This window comes from Bos javanicus, chromosome X (assembly GCF_032452875.1).
Source record: "Bos javanicus breed banteng chromosome X, ARS-OSU_banteng_1.0, whole genome shotgun sequence".
Lineage (NCBI taxonomy): Eukaryota > Metazoa > Chordata > Mammalia > Artiodactyla > Bovidae > Bos > Bos javanicus.
In genome coordinates this window covers 46,432,104-46,454,515 of record NC_083897.1, presented here as the reverse complement: position 1 = coordinate 46,454,515, position 22,412 = coordinate 46,432,104, and the positions used below count along the sequence as shown (strand labels likewise).

The 22,412-nt window shown below is 38.7% G+C and overlaps 1 pseudogene; it reads left to right on the top strand.

Annotated features, from left to right (window-relative positions):
* The window catches only part of LOC133242569 (tigger transposable element-derived protein 1-like), a 31,660-nt pseudogene extending 9,882 nt beyond the window's left edge, over positions 1-21,778 (top strand).
* The last annotated feature ends 634 nt before the right edge of the window (positions 21,779-22,412 follow it).

The window sequence follows — 22,412 nt, the reverse complement described above, 5'->3', positions numbered from 1 at the left end:
AGAACACTCTATATACATGGACATAACTAGATGGTCAATATTCTTTGCAGCCAAAGATGGAGAAGCTCTATAGAGGCAGCAAAAACAAGACCAGAAACTGACTGTGGCTCACATCATGAACTCCTTATTGCCAAATTTAGACTTAAACTGAAGAATGTAGGGAAAACCACTAGACCATTCAGGTATGACTTAAATCAAATCTCTTATGATTATCAAGTGGAAGTGAGAAATAGATTTAAGGGACTAGATCTGATAGACAGAGTGCCTGAAGAACTATGGACAGAGGTTCATGACATTATACAGGAGTTCTTGTACATTGTACAAAACCATCCCCAAGAAAAAGAAATGTAAAAAGGCAAAAAGGTCATCTGAGGAGACCTTACTAACAGCTGAGAAAAAAAAAAAGAGAAGCTAAAGGCAAAGGAGAAAAGGAAAGATACCAATTGAATGCAGAGTTCCAAAGAATAGTAAGGAGAGATAATAAAGCCTCCCTCAGTGATCAATGAAAAGAAATAGAGGAAACAATAGAACAGCAAAGACTAGAGATCTCTTCAAGAAAATTAGAGATACCAAGGGAACATTCATGCAAAGATGGGCACAATAAAAGACAAAATAGTATGGACCTAACAGAAGCAGAAGATATTAAGAGGTGTCAAAAATGCACAGAAGAACTATACATAAAATATCTTCATGACCCAGATAACCACAATGGTGTGATTACTCCCCAGAGCCAGACATCCTAGGATGTGAAGTCAATTGGGCCTTAGGAAGCATCCCTATGAACAAAGCTAGTGGAGGTGATGGAATTCCATTTGAGCTATTTCAAATCCTGAAAGATGATGGTGTGAAAGTGCTGCACTCATATGCCAGAAAATTTGGAAAATTCAGCAGTGTCCACAGGACCAGAAAAGGTCAGTTAAAGTTTAAAAATAAAATAAAATTAAAAAAAATAAAAATAAAGGCAATACCAAAGAATGTTCAAATGACCACAGAATTGCACTCATCTCACATGCTAGCTAAATAATGCTCAAAATTCTCCAAGCCAGGCTTCAAAAGTATGTGAAGTGTGAACTTCCAGATGTTCAAGCTGGATTTAGAAAGGCAGAGGGACCAGAGATCAAATTGCCAACATCTGTTGGATCATAGAAAAAGCAAGGAAGTTCCAGAAAAATAACTACTTCTGCTTTATTGACTATGCCAAAGCCTTTGACTGTGTAGATCACAACAAACTGTGGAATATTCTTAAACAGATGGGAATACCAGATCACCTGACCTGACTCCTGAGACATCTGTATGCAGGTCAAGCAGCAACAGTTAGAACTGAACATGGAACAACAGACCGGTTTCAATCTGTGAAAGGAGTACATCAAGAGTCTATATTGTCACCCTGCTTATTTAACTTATATGCAGAGTACATCATGAGAAATGCTGGGCTGGATGAAGCACAAGCTGGAATCAAGATTGCTGGGAGAAATATCAATAACCTGAGATATACCGATGACACCACCATTATGGCAGAAAGCAAAGAAGAACTGAAGAGCCTCTTGATGAAAGTGAGAGAGGAGAGTGAAAAAGTTGGCTTAAAGTTCATCTTTCAGAAAACTAAGATCACAGCATCTGGTTCTATCACTTCGTGGCAAACAGATGGGGAAACAATGGAAACAGTGGCTGACTATATTTTTTTGGACTCTAAAATCACTGCAGATGGTGACTGAAGCCATGAAATTAAAAGATGCTTGGTTCTTGGAAGAAAAGTTGTTACCAACCTAGACAGCATATTAAAAACAGTGATATTACTTTTTCAACTAAGGTCTATCCAGTTAAAGCTATGGTTTTTCCAGTAGTCATGTATGGATGTGACAGTTGGACTATAAAGAAAGCTGAGAACTGAAGAATTGATGGTTTTGAACTGTGGTGTTGGAGAAGACTCTTGAGAGTCCCTTGGACTGCAAGGAGATCCAACCAGTCCATCCTAAAGGAGATCAGTCCTGGGTGTTCATTGGAAGGACTGATATTGAAGCTGAAACTCCAATACTTTGGCCACCTGATGTAAAGGACTGACTCCTTGGAAAAGACCCTGATGCTGGGAAAGACTGAAGGCAGGAGGAGAAAAGGACGACAGAAGATGAGATTGTTGGATGGCATCACTGAGTCGATGGACATGAGTTTGAGCAAGTTCCGGGAGTTGGTGATGGACAGGGAAGCCTGGCTTCCTCCAGTCCATGGGGTTGCAAAGAGTTGGACGTGACTGAGGGAGTAAACTGAACTGATTGGCTGAAAGCCCTTCCATCCTCTCCCCATGAAGAATGTCTTGCTTTAGGAAATAAAAATATTCAAGTCTTCCCAAGTCTTCCTCTCCCCAGGAAAGTGCTATTTGACAAAGCTAGCTGTTCCAGCTTTTTAGATGTTATCCTTTTAGTGGTTGACCCTTGCTTTCCTTAGAGACATAAACTAATTCAATTAGGATGCAGTCCAAGTGTTGAAGGCCTATTCTGACCATGATAGGGAACTTTGTGCATGTTTTCTGTTCTGATCAACAAAGGTTCCATGGAAGAGATGGGATCAACATGGCTCCCCATGGTTAGGTTTTGTACAGAAGAGTATTCCAGATGGGAAACTTGGGGCATACTGCTTAAGCCACTCTAGTTAGACTAGAAGATTACCATTGGGTATAGTCTGTGGGACAAGGTGAGAAAAGCAGATTTATCCTGTCAGCAATAAGAAGCCATGACAAGTTTTTCACGAGGGATGTGTAATCCTTGTTAAAAATCTAGCTAAAATACCACTTGCTCTAGCCTATACTTAAAGTTCATATTGTAAAAGACTTTATAGCATAACATTTTCTGTGCTAGCACTTTGTTTTTCTGACTAGACCATGAGCTTTTATGGGCAGAAAATCTCTTACTTTTGTTTGTCCTAGAGTGAACAGTTCTTATTGAATTAGTTCAAAAACATTCCATATTCCTTTAATTCATCACTGTCTTATAGGTTGGTCTTTTAATCAGTATCAGATTTTCCATCTCTTTCTTGAATTTTCAGACTGAATCTTGTAAGAGTGTGATCCAAGTTGGAAACTTACCTAATGGTTCCTAGTTAATATACTCTAGTTAATACATGCCACTGTCATGGCCTACCCCCTTTAAAAAAACATAGTGATGCAATGCTGACTCATGTTTATCTTGAGTTTATACAATATTAAACCCTTGGCAAAGGATTTAGATATTTGTTGTGCAACACAATGTTTGGAAGCTTACCATAAAATGCTCTCTGAATGTGGAAACTATGTTATGAAAGGCTGGCACCCTGCAGAATAAAGTCAATTCCTTGTGAGCTTGACAGCAAGATTTATAGTTGTTTCCCAACTTGTTCTGCTGAACAACCCTGTCATGTCTCATAATGGTTACCTTTGGTTGCCAAGCTTGAGCGGTAATCAGAAAATCTTGTGGTAACATAAATTGTGGTGGGTACTTTTAGGTTTGGAGAGGAATAAATAATGTACGAAGGACTTTCTCTCCTTTAACAAGGACAGGGGATGGAAAGAAAGTTGTCATTAGAATTTTCCATATAAAAAATGCCCCACTCTTCCACCATCCTGCTCCAATCCTGTGTTGAGTGAGCCTCCTCTGTATGCTCACAGCACTCCCCAATTATTCTTTCAAAGTGCTTACCACATTATATGGCCATTGCAGACATATGTGTCTATTTGTTCCACATTGTGTAAGCTTTTTCAATGATGGGGACAGATTCTTTTTCATTTCTGTGTCACCAATGGATAGTGGGGTTCCTCACGCAAGGTGGTTAGTTAATGAATTATCTGTTAAATATAACTAAGACTAATAATAATAATAACAACAATAATAGCAGCTTGCAGGGCTTTCCTGGTGGCTTTGATGGTAAAGAACCTGCCTGCAATGCAGGTTACCAGGTTTTGATCCCTTGGTAAGCAAGATCCTCTGGAGAAGGAAATGGCCACCCACTTCAGGATTCTTGCCTGGAGAATTCCATGGACAGGGGACCCTGGTAGGCTACAGTCCTTGGGGTCACAAAGAGTAGGACACAACTAACACACACACACACACACACACACAGCATTGAATGCAATTACTTCAGCTAGCATTGAGTGCAATTACTTTGTACCAGCCAGTGCTTTAAGGACTTTAGAAGTATTAATCCGTTTAATACTCTCAGAAATCAGAAAAATAACAATGAAGTGAAGTAAGTATTAGGTATGTTCAAGATTTTAAAGTTGATGGGTGGTAAAAATGTGTGTTTTGTGTACATGCATGTGTGCTTTACATGAATATAAATGTGTTTTGTGATGTGATTTGTTGAACAATGGATGGAAATATGTTCTTTATCCATCCCCTTATCAATGGACATTTAGGTTATTTCCCTTTTTCCCTACTATAGAGAATACTGTAGGGCACGTTTAAGTATGGATATTACTCCAAAGTTGATGAAAAGGAATTGTTGAGTCATAGGATGTGCATCATTTCATGGCAAATAGATGGGGAAACAGTGGCTGACTTTATTTTTCTGGGCTCCAAAATCACTGCAGATGGTGACTGCAGCCATGAAATTAAAAGACTTACTTACTTACATGAAATTGAAAGACTTACACACTTACTCCCTGGAAGGAAACTTATGGCCAACCTAGACAGCATATTAAAAAGCAGAGACATTACTTTGCCAACAAAGGTCCATCTAGTCAAGGCTATGGTTTTTCCAGTGGTGATGTATGGATGTGAGAGTTGGACTATAAAGAAAGCTGATCACCAAAAAATTGATGCTTTTGAACTGTGGTGTTGGAGAAGACTCTTGAGAGTCCCTTGGACTGCAAGGAGATCCAACCAGTCCATCCTAAAGGAGATCAGTCCTGGGTGTTCATTGGAAGGACTGATGCTGAAGCTGAAACTCCAATACTTTGGCCATCTCATGCGAAGAGCTGACTCATTTGAAAAGACCCTAATGCTGGGAAAGATTGAGGGCAGAAGGAGAAAGGGACAACAGAGGATGAGATGGCTGGATGGCATCACCGACTCAATGGACATGGGTTTGGGTGGACTCTGGGAGTTGGTGATGGACCTGGTGTGCTGCAGTTCACGGGGTCGCAAAAAGTAGAACATGACTGAGCGACTGAACTGAACTGAACTGAATTGAGGATGTGAATAATAGACATGGCCACTTGTCTGTGACAGTGATGCTAGGAGTTCCTCCACACAAAAGATAACTGCAATAAATGGAAAGACATGCCATGCCCCTAGATGGAAAGGCTCAGTTTTCTAAAGAAGGCAGTCCTCATCAAACTATTCTGTAAATCCTATGGAGTTCCAATTAAAACCCAACAGAAATTTTTAAAAAACATTTAATTTTGTAGTGGGATTACAGCCATTAACAAACAATGTTGTGATAGTTTCAGATGAACAATGAAGAGACTCAGCCATACATACACATGTATCCATTCTCCCCCAGTCTTCCCTCCCATCCAGGCTACCACACAACATTGAACAGAGTTTCCTGTGCTATACAGTAGGTTGGTTATCCACTTTAAACATAGCAGTGACAACCGAAATTTTCTTTGAAGTTTGATAGGCTGATTCTAACTTTTAAGAGGTAGAGAAAATAAGCTAGAAGAGTTGAGAAATTTTGAAAAACTAACAAAGATAGAAAGAGTGGTAGTCTAAGGCCATACCACACTGAACGTACCTGATCTTGTCTGATCTCAGAAGCTTGGCAGGGTCAGACCTTGTTAGTACTTGAATAGGAGAAGAAGTGGTAATGTTACCATGGATTGGGAATGGAGTGAGAGAGAAGGAGAAGAAATGGGGGAAGATGAGAAATAAAGAAAGGCTACCAACTACCAACTAGAACAATTCCTGTGATGTACTGTAAAATAAGCTTGTAGAATATGAAAGTGAAATTTGCTCAGTCATATGTCCAGCTCTTTTCAAATTATCCAGGCCTGAATACTAGAGTAGCTAACCTTTTCCTTTTCCAAGGGGTATCCCCAACACAGGGATAGAACCCAGGTCTCCTGCATTGCAGGCAGATTCATTACCAGCTGAGCCACAAGGGAAGCCCCAATATATCTATATCTATATATAGATATACATATAATTTCTACCTTTAATACTATTGCAAATATATTAACTTTGAAAATGCATATGAAAAAGGACTAGAAGAAAACCTGGCTAAAAACATATCATTGACCTGGTTAAGTGATGGGATTATGGACTATTTTTGTTTTGGAATGCAAGCTTTTTAATCTGTTTTTTCAGTAATGTGCAGAAATATAAATATGATCTAAAACATTAACAAAAATCTTATTTTCTTAATTTTTAATATTGTCTCATCTTCTTCCTTCACAAAGTTGCCTATGGCAATTCAGATGTCATTGATTATTGCTCCTTTAGGGCGATGTTTTACTTTCCGGAAGCTAAGAGGCTTTTTTTTTTTTTTTTCACTTATTCTGACATTTCACAACAGTGTGTCTTGGTGTGGGTCTTTATCCATATATTGAGCTTGACAACTGATGGGCTTCTTAAATCTGAGAACTCATGTCTTTCTTTAGTTCTGGGAAATTTTCTTCTATGATAGATTTGTCTGTTCTCCTTCCTATTTGCTTTTTAAAAACTTTTATTTTTCTCTGGCACTGATGATAGACAAATGCTAAAATATCCAGATTTTATTTTATATTTAGAAATCCATGTTTTTTATGGGAGAGGTGCTAGTAACTAGATACCCAGATAACCACAATGGTGTGATCACTCACCTAGAGCCTGACATTCTGGAATGTGAAGTCAAGTAGGCCTTAGGAAGCATCACCACAAAGCTAGTGGAGGTGATGAAATTCCAGTTGAGCTATTTCAAATCCTAAAAGATGATCCTGTGAAAGAGCTGCCAGCAAATTTGGAAAACTCCGCAGTGTCCACAGGACTGGAAAAGGTCAGTTTTCATTCCAATCCCAAAGAAAGGCAATGCCAAAAAATGTTCAAACTACCACAGAATTGCACTCATCTCACACGCTAGCAAAGTAATGCTCAAAATTCTCCAAGCTAGGCTTCAACAGTATGTGAACCATGAAATTCCAGATATTCAAGTTGGATTTAGAAAAGGCGGAGGAACCAGAGATCAAATTGCCAACATCCGTTGGATCATTGAAAAAAAAGAGAGTTCCAGAAAACATCTATTCTCTTTATTGACTACGCCAAAGCCTTTGAACTTGTGGATCACCACAAACTGTGGAAAATTCTTAAAGAGATGAGAATACCAGACCACCTTACCTGCCTCCTGAGAAATCTGTATGCAGGTCAGGAAGCAACAGTTAGAACTGGACATGGAACAACAGACTGGTTCCAAATAGGAAAAGGAGTACATCAAGGCTGTATATTGTCACCCTGCTTATTTAACTTATATGCAGAGTACATGATGAGAAATGCTGAGCTGGATGAAGTACAAACTGGAATCAAGATTGCCAGGAGAAATATCAATAACCTCAGATATGCAGATGACACCACCCCTATGGCAGAACGTGAAAGACTAAAGAGCCACTTGATCAAAGTGAAAGAGGAGAGTGAAAGAGTTGGTTTAAAACTCAACATTCAGCAAACTAAGATTATGGCATCTGGTCCCATTACTTCTTGGCAAATAGATGGGGAAACAATGGAAACAGTGACTGATTTTATTTTTTTGGGCTCCAAAATCACTGCAGATGGTGATTGCAGCCATGAAATTAAAAGACGCTTGCTTCTTGGAAGAAAAGTTGTGACCAACCTAGACAGCATATTAAAAACAGTGATGTTACTTTGTCAACAAAGATCCATCTAGTCAAAGCTATGGTTTTTTCCAGTAGTCATGTATGGATGTGAGAGTCAGACTATAAAGAAAGCTGAGCGCTGAAGAATTGATGCTTTTGAACTGTGGTATTGGAGAAGACTCTTGAGAGTCCCTTGCACTGCAAAGAGATCCAACCAGTCTATCCTAAAGGAAATCAGTCCTGAATATTCATTGGAAGGACTGATGCTGAAGCTGAAACTCCAATACTTTGGCCACCTGATGCAAAGAACTGACATATTTGAAAAGACCCTAGTGCTCAGAAAGATTGAAGGTGGGAAGAGAAAGGGACAACAGAGGATGAGATAGTTGGATCCATCACCGACTCGATGGACATGAGTTTGAGTAAGCTCCGGGAGTTCGTGATGGACAGGGAGGCCTGGTGTGCTGCAGTCCATGGTGTCACAAAGAGTTGGACATGACTAAGTGACTGAAGTGAACTGAACTGAAGTGACTAGAAGGAGGAAGTCTAAAGAAGGCTTCTGGGATATTATTAAAATTCTGTTTTTTTTTTTTTTTTTGGCTGTGCCACATGGCTGTGTCATTTCAGTTCCCAGGGATTAAACCCAGGTCATAGCAGTGAAATCCTGGAATCCTAATCTCTAGGTTACCAGAGGACTCCCAGTTCTGATTCTGCATTTGTTCAATTTGTATAAATTCTTAAACATTAGATGTCTAATATATATACTTATTTCAAGAAATATTTTTTTAAAATAATAACTTCAAGGTTTTTATTGGCCTGAACAACTGGAAATATGAAACTGACATCCATTGAGATGAGGAAGGCTGGTAGAGTAGCTTGAGGGAGAAGCCCAGGAGTTCAGGTTTGAACATGCTGAATTTGAATTGTCTCTCAGATATAGAGGAAGAGATGCCCATTATTGTGTTTAATTTTCCTGATAAATCCTCTTTGTGTATTTGGTCTGCCATAACAAAATACCACAGGTTAAGGGGCTTATAAACAACAGAAATTTCTCACAGTTTTGGAGGCTGGAAGTCGAAGATCAGGGTGCCAGCATGGTTGGGTGAGGGCCCTCTTCTGAGTCTCAGACTGCCAACTTCTTGTTGTATCCTCATGCAGTGGAAGGAGCTATGGAGCCTCTTTTATAAGGACACTAATTCCATTCATGAGAGTTTTCACCCTCATGACCTAAGCACATCCCAGAAGCCTCACCTATTAGGATTAGGATTTCAACATATGAATTTGTGGCACACGAACATTCAAGTCAAGTAAGATGAGGACTGAGAATTAACTACTGGATTAACACTTTTGTTGCTGCTGCTGCTAAGTCACTTCAGTCGTGTCTGACTCTGTGCGACCCCATAGACGGCAGCCCACCAGGCTTCCCCGTCCCTGGGATTCTCCAGGCAAGAACACTGGAGTGGGTTGCCATTTCCTTCTCCAATGCATGAAAGTGAAAAGTCAAAGTGAAGTCGCTCAGTCATGTCCGACTCTTAGCGACCCCATGGACTACAGGCTACCAGGCTCCTCCATCTATGGGATTTTCCAGGCAAAAGTACTGGAGTGGGTTGCCATTGCCTTTTCTGAACACTTTTGTTAGGTAGTTAGAATAGGAAAAAGGAGTCCAGAATGGTGGTGGCTAAAAGACAAGGAAGGGAAAAGCCCACAAAAATAGAACAAAGGAAGGTCCTAGGACCGGAGTGAGGACCTCAGGTAGAACAAACAACACTCCTAGCTAGCCCAATTTACACAGGGCAGGCCCAGGGGGAGGAGAAAAAACATAAAAAGAGGAGTCAAAGGGCCAGGGGTCTCTCTCTCTTCTCTTCCCTTCTTTTGGGTCAGCATGCCCTCACGCCTCAAGGATGTATTTTCTTAAATAAAACTGGGTGTAACACGGAGCTGTAACACTGATCTGTCCAAGAGCTGTAATGCTGATCTGTTCGAGAGCTGAGACATGGTCTGTCTGAGGGCTTTAACGTCTGTTGCTTCAAATTTTCGTTGTGATGAGACAGAACCAAGGAAATTACATGCTCCCACAACAACTTTGGAGTTCGTTAGTCACCTCCATGAGAGCACTGTTGGTGGCATTAATGGAAGGGCTAGAATCTGATTAGAGTGGTCTAAGGGCATCAAGGAAAGGAAATGGAGATAGGATGCATAGGCAACTTTTTTGTTGGCTGGTCCAAGATCATGATAGAGGCATTACGGTGGGGTCAAAATTTCTCACTGCTTCTTCTGTAGGGCTCACCTATCATCATTTTGGTTGCTCCATGGTCTCAGCCATCTCTGTGTTAGAAGCACTTCAAAAAGTCTCCTCACTTTTCAGGAGCTCTTCCTCCTCTGTGCCTTTGGACTGTGGCTTATCTTTCTTTCTTTCTTTCCTTCCTTCCTTTTGTTCCTTGCTTGCTTTTTTTCTCTTCCTCCCTTCTTCCCTTCCTTTTTATTCTTTAATTTGATCCCACCTGATTTCTACCTTTGAGGCATTTCTTTTTGCAGTCCTCAAGAACACCTGCTTTTATTTCCCAGCATATCATACCAATTCAAATTATTTGCTCCACTTTTTGAAGCCTGTTTCCTTACCTATAAAATGTGCCAAAGAATGACTGCTTAGTTCATGGATTTATGATGTTGCAGGGAGGAAGCCAATTCTGATTCCATGTTGGAAACTGTTTCTTTGACTTGCTTTCATTATTATAATCATACACAATGGCTTGCCTAGAGGACCTTGCCCCCTGCTTGACTGTAAACCAAAATGCCTTTGTTCAGCTCAAGGTGAGATAGTTTGTCCCTGTCCACCTGTGAATAGAAGAGATTAACACACCCCTTCCGAAGGCTGGACATAACCTTGGAGATGTTTTGCAAGATTGGAGACCCTTTCACTTTACTTCCCCACTGCCTCTCCCTCTCTCTTCTGCCTTTTGACTTTAGTTCCTCATTGCTTCATTCCCTTCTTTCTCTCTGATCTATGAAAGAACCTGGAGTCTAGACCCCAATAAGGTGGTTATTTTAAGGCTCTAGCCTGCCATTTTCTTGATCTGCCGCAATTAATGTCTCTTCCTTGCCTCAATATCTCATTTCTCGGATTCATTGGCCTGTCATGTGGCAAGCAGAGTGAGCTTGGACTCTGTAACAATGATGGTCAAATGAGATTATAGAAAGGAAAGTACTTGGTAAATTGCATACTCTATAAAAATGTTGATTTTCCATTAGCTCTTACTTTTTTAAGAGTGATTCATATCATGCTTTGGATATATGGACTCTCTTCTTTTTAACTGTGATTGTTTTCATTGAGTTTAGATGGCTCACATTTTAGTGGTAACCTACTAGAAATCTCCAGTTGTGGTTTACAGGATTATGGGAACAAGGACCAAGGATGTTTCTGATCCCAAGTTGTTTTCTGCCACAAGACTCGCTGAGTTGAAAACAATGGACCTCCTCATTACCCCTTTTATAAATATTTACAAGGCTCTTCTCCCACTCTCTCCCCTAAGGGCAACAATTAAGCCTTACTTATTGTGGTAGCCTCTGCCTGGCAAAACATGTCACATAGTAGGAACTTATTTCATGCTTATTTTTTAAACACTTGATTGTACTATAGCAGCATTTTTTTATTTTGTCTGTATTGACTCTAGGGATATTATTAGTGTGATAAAAAATTTGGCTTAAAAATATTCCAACAAGATTTTACTGGCATGTTCATAGTGCCTATGGTGTGGGTATTTGTTTTAGGCAGAAAAATTGCCTTATTAGGACTAAATTCAGCATGATTGTCCACAGTTGAAATACTAATTATAACTTAAGGAGCTGAAAAAGCTGTACTTATTGAAAGCTGCTATTTGTTAATATTTTCTTTAACGTCACAGTAACCTTGAAAGTCTCACATTTGTTTAAGTGCAGAATTGGAGTGAATATCCTGATCTGACTCCAAAACCAGTGTAACCAAGTAGGACCCTATGGGTCCTTCCTGGGATGGTCCTCCTCCCATATCCTTGGCTTTAGCTCCTCTCTGAAGTATGTAGCTAATAGTAGTTGATGGACATTTCCTGAGTTGTTTTACAGATGCTAAAACCTAGTTAAGTGGAAGACTTAACTACTTGATGACCAGAAGCATGTACCCCCAGACCTACTGGAGCCTGAGGATCCATAATATTAACCCCTGTGACACCACCCTGTTACCTCACCATCAACCAATCAGAGAATCACAATTGAGCTGAACATGAGCTGAACACTCACCCCAAGACCCACCCCCTCTCATATGGTGGTGGGTCTTTAAAATGCTTTCCTGAAATCCACTGGGGAGTTAGGTTGTTTTGGGCACTAGCTGCCCTGGACTCCTTGCCTGGTGCCCTGCTATAAACGTTGCACTTTTCTTCACCACAACCTGCTGTCCGTAGACTGACTTTACTACATGTGGACTAGCGGACCCAGGTTTGGTCTCATAACACCACAGCGTTTAACTCTTCTGCCTCTCATTTGTTTCAAGCCAAGTAGGTAAGGAATATCAGCTGGCAACAGCCTCATAAAATTTCAGTTTTCTGTTTTGGGAGTATAGTATTTACCTTATTTTTGCTCCATTTATCAACTTTTTTTCCCCTGGGGGTTAGTGATAAAAGCAGTTCTTAATTCTCTTATTCTGCATCAGGCTGACTTGCTTTACTTGCTTTTTTCCTTTTTCTTTCCTTCTTTCTTTGTTATTCAAACTCACACTGCAGCTCTGAAAGATCTCACCAGTTTTAATCCTTAATTTTTTCACAGAAAGAAGAGAAATGCCTCCCCCGCCACACACAGAACTATATCTAATTTTAGCATTGTTTATGAAATGGCTTTGAAAGTATGTTTTCATATTGTTGTTAGTCTCTGTGTAGCCCTTGGGGCCTAAGCAACCATTGAGGTTAAATGTTAATATATTTAGAGAGCGAAAAGGACCTGATCTAGAAAATGCAACAATATTTATTGCATGCCTACTATGTGTCAGCATAATTACAGGCCCTGGAGAAACTCAGCAATGAAAAAGAATACTGATTCAATGGCAATGAAACATGCATTTTAAAATTCCTCTATAGATGATGCAATTTTTCCTTGAAACAGGTTAAATACATTTGTGGGTTTAATATTTGCAGTACGATAACTTTATTGTAAATGAGTAAAACTCAAGAGTAATATTACTTGCCCATTTTTTTTTTCTTTTTTGGTTGTCTCAAACCATTGGATAAGTATACATTTGTATCTTAGCCTTTTGATAGTAACCATTAATTTAAAGCAAGCAGTTTGGGGCACTGAATGCTTCCACTTCAATGAGGACTTATGCTAGAAGCTTTCTCTACATTTTTCTGGAGTTATGTGCTATTTGCCATAAAAAGGAGACTATAATGTTTATCATATGTTAGTGAGATATAAGATCTTAAAGTGGAGGAAACTGCTTTGGCAGGAATTTTGATAATTTCACAGTAAGAGTAAATACAGCTTATCTGGGGGGCAGGGATTTAAAATTCCTGAGAAAATTTTATAGCAAAGGAAATCATAAATAAGATGAAAAGACAACCATCAGAATGGAAGGAAATATTTGCAAGCAAAGCAACCAACAAGGATTAATCTCTAAAATACACAGACAGCTCATGCAGCTCAATATCAAAAGAACAAACAACCCAATCAAAACACGGGCAGAAGACTCATGTTAAATAGACATTTCTCCAAAGAAGACATATAGATGGCCAACAAACACGAAAAGATGCTTGACATTGCTCATTATTAGAGAAATGCAAATCAAAACTACAATGAGATATCACCTCACACTGGTATAGCTGGTGTGGCCATGATCAGAAAATCTACAAATAATACATTCTAGAGAAAGTGTGGGGAAAAGAGAGCTCTCTCTCACTGTTGGTGGGAATGTAAGTTGGTGCAGCCACTGTGGAAAACAAGTATGTAGGTTCCTCAAAAAGCTAAAAATAGAACTACCATATGACCCAGCAATCCCATAATTGGGCATTTACCCAGAGAAAACCATAATTCAAAAAGACACATGCTCCCCAGTGTTCATTGCAGCACTATTTACAATAGCCAGGACATGGAAGCAACTTAGATGTCCATCAACAGAGGAATAAAGAAAGAAGATGTGATATATACATATATATATGTGTGTGTGTGTGTATGTATAAATATATATATAGGAATATTATTCAGCCATAAAAAGAAAGAAATTATGCCATTTACAGAAATGTGGATGTATCTAGAGAGTGTCATTCAAAGTGAAGTAAGTCAGAAAGAGAAAAACATATATTGTATAGTATCACTTATATGTGGAATCTAGAAAAATTGGTATAGATGAACTTATTTTCAAGGCAGGGATAGAGACACAAATGTATGCAAACCAAGGTGGGAAAAGAAGGTGGGATGAATTAGGAGGTTGGGATTGGCATATATACACTTCTATGTATAAAATAGATAACTAATGAGAGTCTAACTATATAACACAGTTATAACTCAGTTATATAACTCTGTTCTATCCAATTCCAACTTCTATTCCTAGTCAATGCCCTGCTTCCATTGAACATTTGATTATAGACTCATTCTGATTGTATTTGTTAGCTGATTCTTGTATGCTGACTTCACATCAATTTCAAAACTCCTAGCAACAGGGTAGGTGTCTTCAAATTTAAAACTCTAAAAAAAATAAAAATTATTTTATTGAATATAGTTGTTTTACCACATTGTGTTAGTTTCTGCTGTACAACAAAGTGATTTGTGTATATATATATATATATATATATATATATATATGATTCAGTGGGTACAGAATCTACCTGCAAAGCAGGAGACACAGGCAGACATGGATTTGATATATATACGTTCATCTGTTTATGGACATGTGTGTGTGTGCATGCTCAGTCGCTTCAGTCGTGTCTGACTCTTTGTGACCCTATCGACTGTAGCCTGCCAAGCTCCTCTGTCCATGGGATTCTCCAGGCAAGAATACTGGAGTGGGTTGTCATGCTTTGCTCCAGGGAATTTTCCTGACCCAGGAATCGAATCCATGTCTGCCTGTGTCTACTGCTTTGCAGGAAGATTCTCTACCCACTGAGCCAATTTTTAGATAAGGAAATGGCAACCCACTCCAGTATTCTTGCCTGAAATATCCCATCATGAAGGAGCCTGGTGGGCTACAGTCCATAGGGTCGCAAAGAGTTGGACACAACTGAGCAACTTCACTTTCACTTTCTTTTAAACTTTAGCTTCCCCTTCAACGCATACCACATAGTAGGAATTCAAATGTTACTTTTGGATTCATTCATTTAGTCAAGGTGTGGGGACTAATATTAGTGTGGTACCACGGAATGAAAGCTCTACCATTTACCAGCTATAGGACCTTAAGCTTTTCACAATCTCTCTTCTTTAAACCAAAGATGCCTAAATTAATTTTTTTTTTTCAAATTCCTTTCAATTCTATGATCTGGTGATCCAAAGGAGTGAATAAGAGTTCTCTGTATTTCTAATTTCCCACCTGTGTCTTATAGTTACTGAATGTTGTCCCATCCTCTGGGATTTATATTTATGGCTCCTCTTGATGGTATATAACAAAATGATTTAAAAAAGAGAAAAGAACTTGAATACAATGTAGTATGTTCAGTAGAAAATTAATAAATGAATAAAAAGACTGATTTTTTTATAGTTTATTGTTTTTCCAGGTACACTTACCAATGGTTTCAAAACATATCTCTCAAAGAATAACAAGCCCTTTTCTCTTTTATGCTTTCCCTTACACATTTGCTTTATTTTTAGCTGACAAGTGGATATGTGTGTTATAGACCAAATTTCCTTAAGCTGTTCTTCTTTTTAACATGTGCAATTTTTCTAATCACATTTATTTGTGAGAGCAAGACTGTGTGTACTGATAGGAAAGACAACAGAGTCAGCTAATTTTTGGAATAATTAGACCAGGCATGAAAATAAAGTATTGGTCTATGTGTGTAGGGCCTTAGAAGAAATCAGTCTCAGAATAATATGTATATCAGTCTTAAGATGAGTAAAATTCTTAATCTAATTAGAAAAAAATCCTAATAAGAAATGATAGACAATCTGTCTCACCTTCCTACCTCATAGAGTTGTTGCAAAAACTTAATAAGACTCAGCACATTAATATTAGTTGACCATGAAGAACACCACAGACCTGTTTCCTTACCACTAATGCCCACTCACAGAAAGGGGCATACTCTTCAGGACATTTGTGAGACTTTAATTGCCATTGGTGAAGACTCCCAAATCTGCATTCCAATCTTGTTTCCTACCTTAATTTCCAATTTTATATTTTCCATCTGTCTATCAGGACTCACCTATATGAAAATGAATCCCACCATCACTACTAAGTCAATAGTGAAAGTGAAAGTCGCTCAGTCATGTCTGACATTTTGTGATCCCGTGAACTATACAGTCAATTGAATTTTCCAGGCCACAGTACTGGAGTGGGTAGCCTTTCCCTTCTCCAGGGGATCTTCCCAACCCAGGGATCAAACCCAGGTCTCCCACATTGCAGGCAGATTCTTTACCAGCTGAGCCACAAGGGAAGCCCAAGAATACTGGAGTGGGTAGCCTATTCCTTCTCCAGCAGATCTTCCTGATCCAGGAATCCAACTGGTGTCTCCTGCATTGTAGGCGGATTTTTTTTTTTTTAACCAACTGAGCTATAAGGGAAGACACAAAAGTGATAGTCAATAGACAAAGTGATCAATTTTTTCCTACCCTAATTGTTTTTCTTCTGAAACTTCCTAATTTTTCTCCAAGTCAATTTTTTCCAGTGCAAACCAGAAAAGGAAAGCTATCTTAGGCTTTGCCCAGGATGATCTAAACCTCCAAGTTGGAACAACATCTAGAAATAAAGTAGTTAGGGTCTGGGAAGTTGGAGAGGTGAGGCAGGAAAGGAGCTGAAGACAGGTTTGGAAATAAGGATTCAAAGGCAAGGAGCACAGTGGAATTGAAGGTCAGTTCAGGAACTAATTACACAAATTTGGTTCATCTGTTTCCCTCTCCTTACGTGGTTCAAGCACCTTTTAGAATTTTATTTTTAAAAGGACCAGAGAGCATAATAAAATTTCAGTTAATATAAAATTTGTTTTTGAAATCTCAAAGCCTTGAAGCCATATTGGAATCTCCAGCCCATTAATATTCTACCAATTAAAATAGTTGGGAAGATCCGCTGGAGAAGGGAATGGCAAACCACTCCAGCAGTCTTGCCTGGAGAATCCCATGGACAAAAGAGCCTGGTGGGCTATAGTTCAAAGGGTTGCAAAGAGTAGGACACTGAGCGACTATACACACACACACACACACACACACACACACACACACACAAACACACACACACACACACGGTACTTGACAAATGCTTGCTAGAATGAATAGATGAAAACCCTGTTGATGTTTTCTTCCCTAGGACATCTGTATTCACCATTTCTACCCTATTCCCAGGGTAAAACTAGCGCCAAATCTCCCCTTTAGTACTTACATTCCTCCAAAATTTATTTCCAAATTTATCTTTCCCTATCAACACCTTCCGGAGAAGGCAATGGCACCCCGCTCCAGTACTCTTGCCTGGAAAATCCCATGGATGGAGGAGCCTGGTAGGCTGCAGTCCATCGGGTCGCTAAGAGTCAGACGCGACTGAGCGACTTCACGTTCACTTTTCACTTTCATGCACCGGAGAAGGAAATGGCAAGCCACTCCAGTGTTCTTGCCTGGAGAATCCCAGGGACGGGGATTAAAACATAACTGCTTTATGTTAAGCAGTCTCCATTCATTGTCTCCTGGTCATGCTCATTCTTTGTTTCTTAACTCTTCCTTGTACATACCCTCTCCCTTCATTTCAACTTAATCCAGTATACTTTAAGACCCAGCTCAAGTCCTATCACCATCTTCATAAATTTCAGTGAAGATGAATCTCATCTATTTAAAAAGCTCTATCACAACTCCTGCTGTATTGGCATTTAATCATTTTTTCTCCTTGATGGTGTATGTGTCTTGACTTCCTAGAGTGTGTGTGTGTGTGTTTTGTGTGTTACCCACAATGTTTAGCAAAAAAGCTTATTGAATGAATGATTCATGTTGAGTACAGAAACAGAAAAAGGGGGGTGATAATGAAATAATATTAACCTCTTTCACTTTATTATTCAAGAGATCAGCAAAACACCTTAAAGATTGACAATATCCTTGACATCTCAATTTTATAATAATAACACAATGTATACAAAGATGATACACAGATATATGCAAAGGTTACTATATGTATCATCTTTATAATATGCAATTGTATATAAAAGAGGAAGGAATTTTCTAAAATAAGAATTTAATAGTGGTAACCAATTCAAAATAAAAACCTTTTTTCTTAGAAACATTTGAGAATTTGGAAAGGGATTTATGCTTTTTGATTTTAGAATGAATCTATTAGGCTTCTAATAAAAGATAAAACGACACCCAAAACAAGTATTTTTTAATAAAGTTCTAGCCAATGAACTTCTAATGAGATAACTCCTGCTTTACTTCTTTCAAAACTTGAAATAAAATCACTGCTATTAAATGCAGATTTTGAGGGCAGTGATCTAATTGCCCCAACATATCCCAAGGAACAATTTAAAACTTTGATAGCTAAAATCTTGGAAGAAACAATCAAGTCTTTGAAGGCACGAAATCTTTTGAGGCTATTACTGGTAAGCGAGGTAAAAATAGATGAAACTTATAAATATTATTCTTTGGATAGTTAAATCTTAAGCAGAGAGAAACTTTAAATTAGAAAAATGTTATCTGAGCATTTTTGAAGTAGAGACTGGTCTATTGGTCTGAGGACTATAAAATAATACTAAATTAGTTCATTCTGAATAAAATACTAATCTTGAACCACTTCATGAAATTGACATGCTTGCCTTTAATAGCTCTTTTTCTTTTTTTTCTTTCTCATTTTTTTCTGCTTAACATTTCATAAATGTCATAATACACATTGAGTCATGATGCCTCCCCTGTATTTCTGAAATCATTATCTTGGATATTACTGAACAATTTCCAACATTTGAAATGCTGACATCGATTGATAAACTTATTCATAATACATGCTTATTACTGATTTAATTACTTTTGGGTTAAATGAAGAAGCATTTTAAGTGGTGTGCTCTGGTATAGTTCAATTATTGAAAGCAAATCAAATAAGAAATACATTTCAAAAAAGAAATATGATTAAGTGGATATCATTTCTGTAAGAAAGTTTATTTTTAAATGAAGAATATTTATAAATTAATGGCACACAGAAATGATGAATTCCTTGTCATTTGTCTTTAAATATCAGCATCATCAAATATTAAGTACCTGTAAATATCTACTCCAATTGATCTCATTCTTTTCTTTGACCTTTATACATAGTTGGATGTTTCCTTAAAGAGCTAAATACCTGTTCAGTCCTGCTGCTTTGCTGGCTAACTGATTTCTTCCTGTTGTTAAGTCATTTGTTCCCCAAACCCTTTTCCCTCTAGGATTTAACCTCTCTTCTCAAAAGTACCTGTATGTGTCACAGCCTATCATACTAACGCTGTCTGTGAGACTTGGCAGTAAAACAAGGCTGCAGCTTTCAAAGCAGCTCCAAGTATAATACAGGCAGCTCGCATTGGGAGATGATGTAAGATGAAATTTCAGGGCTGTGATGAAGAGGTCTTCAAATCTAAATAGCTTCTGCAAGGCAAATGGTTCTGTGTTTCTCAGGTAATTGTAATCCCTGAAATCAAAACACCTCTCAATGTGTGCAATGACACGGTTATCTAATGTTTTAAATGATTTCCTGAGCATCCGAGTTGAGAAGAATGGCAGGTTTAGATTTGTTTGAAATTCATAATATTTGTCATTCAGCCTCTGAACCAGTTTGTTCTGATCATTTGGAATGGGGCTATACAGATGGCAACCCACTGGAATGCCTTTTTTTTTCCCCCAGAGAGAGACTGCTGTCCTAGAATTATAGCAGCATATTAAAGGAAAAAATTACACCCTTTAAAAATAAATTTTCCAGGCCCCATGGGATGTTATCTTGGGAAAACTTGATACTTTATTAAAAAAACAGGAAGAGCTCATACACAACAATATCTCATGTCAGTTAAGTGCTTAGAGTAGAAGTTTCCTTTGGTAAATCTTTTATGTTTCTAGTTGGAATTTTAAATTTATTTTGCTTAAATATTTCAAGTCAGATTAAATTAGGTAATTAATGAAAGCAATTCTGAGATGTTTTTCCAACAATAAATAGATATTTTGATTTTGAGGACTACAATGCCAAAAATATGGATCTTCCCTAAACAATGTTTGTTTAGCATTAGTGAGGAAAAAAAGAAAAGAAAAGAAATTGAACTGAGGAGTTAATGTCTTTTTAAAAAGTTGTCTGTGGGTTACTATTGCTTCATTCTTTAATGTTGGTGCTTAACCTATTTTAATAAAGATTTCAGGTTTTTTAATTGAATTAGACTGGCCAGAAATTTTCAAAACCCAAATGAACTTTTTGGCCAATCCAGTAAAATAGATAATGGAATACAAAGCATGCTAATTTGTTATTCAGTTTACCCAAACATACGGGGAACCCAACTGTGCAAGTCTAAAGAGCCAGGTCAGTACTGATGACATGTTGGCAGCATCTCTGAAGCACAGGCAGAGAACATTAGAAATGATTAGAAATGCATGGGAGCCTTTCCTCTTGTGCTCTTTTCTCTCAAGGTACTACCTGTGCTATTTTGTAGTTGTTGGTTAATGGGCAAGCCTCTTGCATAAACTGTGTGCTTTGTGAAGGTAAGGATCCTGCTTTTCTTTTTCCCTTTTAAAAAAGTTGAAGTGTAATGGATTTACAACGTTAAATTTAAGGATCTTGTTTTTCATCCTCATTAATCCCCTCAGTTAGCACAGTGACTACCATAATATTAGGGGTTGAAATAGGTCTGCCAATTGAACACCTTGTGTTATAAAGTCCATGAGAACAGTGATTCTGTTGACTTCACTTTTACGTCTTGAACACCACTAGGTGCTTCTCGGCTAAAAGAATGTGAAATATGTGAAAACAAACCATTATATTTTGTGAACAACTCTTATATACAACATCTTATTTCAGCCTTTCATAAGCTTCATGGACTAGTAGGTAGGGCAGTTTATTATTATTTCCATTTTCTAGATAGGGAGACAAAGATCCAGAGTGATGAATTAACTTACTAAAATTAACTCAAACTTATAACTGTTTAGTGAAAACAAGGTAAAGGAGCTCATATGTCTGTTAGTAATTGCCCTTAAGAACAGTTCCTGAGGTATGACTCTCATTCAGGGGTCTTTGTGAGCACTGGGTTTGAAGGACCAGACAACCCATCTCAGCAGTTGCTAGAGAAAACTTCCAGGATCAGATTTTTCAAAGACATAGTACAACTGTGGCTTCAAAGTGAGGTGGTGCTGCTGGAGAAAACTCTCAGGCACATCCAGATTCGGTCAGCTTTGACCCTTTACCTGTTCCCTGATGCCTGGGCCCTCTGTGAGCACCTGCCAGTCATCCGGCAGCTTGCCACCAGCGGTCAGTTTCTCCTCATCGTACCCAACATCGTGGTGAACATATTGTATATCCTGAGAAGGGAGGACAAGTGGGCTTCAGCAGCCATCACCTTCCTAGAGGGGGAGCTGAAGAGAGGGAACCAGTACCTTCTCTGCCAGTCCTGTGTGTCTGTGATGTTGGTGAGACCCAGGATGACCAGGCCAGACTCTGATGCCTGGGACCTCTATAACATGCTTGACATCTGCAGAGGTCTGCTGGACTCATCCTGGCTGGGGACCCCCGACCACAGGAATATGATCACCATCCTCACGGGCATCTGTTTAGACAACCCTAGGAATCTCTCTTACCCCCTGCAGCTGGTGCTGGGGACGGCAACTGAAGCTGGTGTGGAAGTCAAGAATGTCCTGCGCTTCTACAGGAAGTGGAAGATGGTCAGCTGACGTGGTCATATCTCCCTACTTCTCCCTCAGCACTTACACATCAAGCTCAGTCTGTTCACCTCTCTTGTTCGCACCTAATGTTAAAAGTAGCTGTTGTGTAAACTCATATCTGTACCTACCTACCTATGGGTAGAGTCTCAGTGGACCATCTCCCAGAGGCCTTCATGTTTCCTTCTTTGTTGTCTTGACTTGATATCACATTCTCTGTCTGAAAAATATCTCTGGATTAAACTAACTCAGTATTTGGTGTTTTTGTGGTAAAGCAGCAACTTAAGGAGGCATTTCTGCATTCCTGCTCAGCTGGTGGAACTGTAATTTGTTTTGCTCTGTTTTTTTTTTTTTTTTTTTTGCTTTGCTCTGCTTTGTAACATGAAACTTTTTAATGCTATTTTATTGTAATGGATCATGCCTACTATGTAAGGTAGACTTGGCCATCCGTGAAAGCTCAATAAATGGAAAGTTAAAATTAAAAAAAAAAAAAAAAAGAATAGGTCTTGAGCTCACAGACATAGAAAACAAACTTATGGCCAAAGGGGAAAGAGGAGGGGCGGGAAAGATAGATTAGAAGTTTGGGGTTAACATGTTACTGAGTCCAAACTCCCTCTGCTCACTGCACGACAGGCCAATGAATCCG